Here is a 4,397-nt window from a genome sequence, read left to right on the forward strand (position 1 = left end):
CAATTTTTTAAAGGAGGGGAGTGATGCAATGGAGCCATACCTGGGGAATGTTAGTCTTAAAGAGCTTTTAGTCTGAGACACAGTCTGCCTCTCTGTCCTCATGATTTGTTAATCAACAATAGACACAACTATATGAAGAATTCTTCACTTTGCAGTGATAGGAGACATTGTTCTTGAGTTCATGAAACTACTGCTATCAGGATGAAGTAATTTGAATGATACAGACTGATTTCAATATTTCCTGCCCCACTCTCCGACTGGAGAGAGTGGCAAACTTGTGTCTCTAAAGGTCCAGTGGGAAGGGAATATGCAAAATCATCCCAAAGAGAGACAGGATGGAGAGAAGTGCTTGGAGAGACAGGCAGGCGAAACAGCTGATCCTGGGTCTATGAGAGAGTCTCCAAGACTGGAAAATGACTGTGCTTTTTGTGGTCCCCAAAGAGCTGGGACATGTGCTTTTAAGCCCTGAGAGTTGATAGGGAAGAGATGGAACCTCAGGGGAGTTCCATCTAGAGAACGAATACACTAGTCCTTCCATCCCAGTCCCAAACCCTGTGCCCAAGTCAGTCAGAGAAGAAGCAGTACCACAACCCCCAGTGGAAAACAAAGGCTTGGGACCTTCATGCACCAAGTCACTGAGGGACTTTCTCAAACCCTGGATTGCATAACACCCCAAAGCCTTCCCACAACCCTTGGTGGAAAGTGAGATCCCATAATGAGTGACATTAAATCCCTCCCATGGCCCCCCATAAGAGGGACTTCATGTCAGATTTAATTTTGTTTAGAAAATAATGGGATATTTCTTGCACCCAGAAATATATGGGATATATCTTGTGAGAGGAAAATTAATGCCTGATGCACTAGCAAGAAAGTAGCTCTGGCTCTGATCTAGAAAACCTGAGTTTTAACAGGTGGCATTAAATTCCTTAAAATAACACTTCATTATTGGCTATGATAGTAAATTACACTGGTATTTGCATGCTTTGCTGAGTGTAATGAGCCCTTTTCATATAAAAAGAAGTTTGATAATTCCATTCTCACAACAGCAGGTACCTATAACAAAAAATATAGCTTTCTGACAGAAGAAATAGACAGAGGATTCTACCCAGTTGACAGTTTTCTTTCCCCTGAATATGTCAGAAGAAAGTACAAAATTATTCTTGACTCATCCTACATGATCAGATAAAACTTGTATTTCTTCTGAATTTCCACATACTCCCACTCCTTCCACACTTGCAAGCAGGGGCCACCACTAAAGAAAAGCATACATATAAACACACACATGCACACACACACTCACACACACACTCACTCACACACACACATATACATTTTAGAGGATTCTTATCTCATATTTGACTTAATAGTGGAACTTGCTGCCTTATCATTTCAGCACTGGCAAGAAGCCAATCATCAGCTCAGCCCTACAGCATCCTTAGGTCCCTTGGTTAATGAAAATTACCAGCAAGTCTGTAACTATGGGCAGGAATTGAAAAACCTTGGGTCAACAGTCTTAGCACAGTTTAAAAACCACTTTTCACTGCCAAATGACTAGATTAGCCTGAGAACCATCTATGGGTCTTCAGTATTCCCTGATGTATAGAAAATAATATCTTGCTTATAGAAGGAGAACACTCTCTCTTAACTTCTCCTTTTCCACCCTCTATATGCCCTTTTAAATATCTCCCTCTATCCTACCAGAGCGCCAAGTCCCAGATGCAAACTCTGGTCCCAGATAACATATTCATCACATCCAGTGCTCTCCATAGCCTAATACAATAAAATCAATGCAACAATGTCACTTGTCAGTCTCTTTGTGCATAAGATAAAATGATGCCATCTGCGAGACAAAGTAATGTAGGTTAGTGAGTGATCTCCAACTCCTGTAAAATAGCCTAGTCAGTCTGGGCCTGCAGAGAAAATGATGAAGAGAGGGCAATCAGAGAATCAGTGCAGTAGTGATTCATTTCTTAATTTATAGAAATGTGAAGTCCTTTTAAGCTGATATGAGCATATCAACTGACAAACCTGCTATGCACATCTGCACTTTTATTATACCTGCTAAGCACACCTGCATTTTTATGATAGAATTTGCCTGAGGCCATCAGAGCAGCAGAGCCAGGAATACGTTAGTAAAATTAGAAGAAATATCATCAGGCAACTTCCGTTGCCTGTAAACAATTAACAGCTCATTAAGGAGAATTTTGCTTTTGTGGGAGTCTATTCTTTCCTTGACTGAATTCAGTTGGCTAATGAATTGAGGTCTCCATCATGACGGTCAAGAGTCTCATAGCCTGCGTCACTGCCTGACTCAGAGTTATCTTTTAGCATACTATTGCAGTACAATCATCTACTGAGTTACCCATATTTATTAAGGCAGGCCAACCAGAAAAAATTTACTCTTCTAAATTCTTTTCACAGTCCTGCTTCTGTAATATCCTAATCTCATCCTGTGGTATACGTTAAATATACTGGATGTATGCAGACATATTTTAGCCTCTGGAAAGAGTTTTAGCAGAAGTGTTAGTAGTAAAACTGAGAAGCAAAAGGGCTGATAAAGCAGTAAACTGGATGCCTATTAAAAGCAATTAACCCACTCCCCCCCCCAAAAAAGAAAGATAATCATGGTGGAAATGTTTCAAACACATCACCACAGTCCCAATCAAGTTTATGTTTAGCAACATCACAATCTGCCCTATACATTCCCTGAAGACACTCGGGATTTATTTGGCATTTTAAAGCTTTGCTCCCAAACCAATAATTCAGTGAACTTGAGTCTCTAATGCAAGGTTGCTGATTTTCTAAATAATGTCTTTAAACGTTTTTTGATTTATAGATCTCTAATTGAGCTTCAATCACATACTTTGAAATTGAGCATAGAGTTAAAAAGAATGGAACTTACAAAGTTTCGTTCTATAATAAAATAGTACCATTGGATATACAGGAAAATGAGAACATAATTGACATAAAGAGGTCTTGTGGTTCTGCACTATTTGTGGAAAAAATGCTGGTTCAGGATACAATTTTAAGCTGAACTATACTGCAGCAGGATTTTAGTCCTCCGGCTAACATTTACTGAAACTTTACTGGGTGCCAAACAATGGGCTAGGGATATAGGGCTGGGATGAATGAGTGTCCCGCCAAGCGCTCTCATTCTACTTGGGGAGACAGATGTATAAACAGCTAACTAAACCGACATCCAGTAATTGTCATAAATTAAGCATGATTTGACTTGAGTGTTGTGAGGGCCCAAATAAAGAAGCAGCCATTGTCAGTTGCTTCATTTGCAAATATTTTCTCCCATTCTGAGGGTTGTCTTTTCATATTGTTTATGGTTTCCTTTGCTGTGCAAAAGCTTTTAAGTTTCATTAGGTTCCATTGTTTATTTTTGTTTTTATTTCCATTACTCTAGGAGGTGGAGCAAAAAGGATATTGCTGTGATTTATGTCATAGAGTGTTCTGCCTATGTTTCCCTCTAAGAGTTTTATAGTGTCTGGCCTTACATTAGGTCTTTAATCCATTTTGAGTTTATTTTTGTGTATGGTGTGAGGAAGTGTTCTAATTTCATTCTTTTACATGTAAATGTCCAGTTTTCCCAGCACCACTTACTGAAGAGGCTGTCTTTTTGCCATTGTATATTCTTGCCTCCTTTGTCAAAGATAAGGTGACCATATGTGCATGGGTTTATCTCTGGGATTTCTATCCTGGTCCATTGATCTATATTTCTGTTTTTGTTCCAGTATCATACTGTCTTGATTACTGTAGCTTGGTAGTATAATCTTAAATGTGGGAGCCTGATTCCTCCAGCTCCGTTTTTCTTTTTCCAGATTGCTTTGGCTACTCAGGGTCTTTTGTGTTTCCATACAAATTGTAAAATTTTTTGTTCTAGTTCTGTGAAAAATGCCATTGGTAGTTTGATAGGGATTGCACTGAATCTGTAGATTGTATCTCCAAAATATATAAGCAGCTCATACAGCTCAATATCAAAAAAACAAACAACGCAATCCAAAAATGGGCAGAGACCTAAATAGACATTTCTCCAAAGAAGATATACAGATTGCCAACAAACACATGAAAGCACGCTCAACATCACTAATCATCAGAGAAATGTAAATCAAAACCACAATGAGGTATCACCTCATACTGGTCAGAATGGCCATAATCAAAATATCTAGGGGCTTCCCTGGTGGCGCAGTGGTTGAGAGTCTGCCTGCCGATGCAGGGGACATCGGTTCGTGCCCAGTCCAGGAAGATCCCACATGCCGTGGAGCGGCTAGGCCTGTGAGCCATGGCCGCTGAGCCTGTGCGTCCGGAGCCTGTGCTCTGCAACGGGAAAGGCCACAACAGTGAGAGGCCCGCGTACAGCAAAAAAAAAAAAAAAAAAAAAAAAAAAAAAA

This window comes from Aethalodelphis obliquidens, unplaced genomic scaffold (assembly GCF_003676395.1).
Source record: "Aethalodelphis obliquidens isolate GAN/ISIS:26980383/991018 unplaced genomic scaffold, ASM367639v1 scaffold54, whole genome shotgun sequence".
Classification (NCBI taxonomy): domain Eukaryota; kingdom Metazoa; phylum Chordata; class Mammalia; order Artiodactyla; family Delphinidae; genus Aethalodelphis; species Aethalodelphis obliquidens.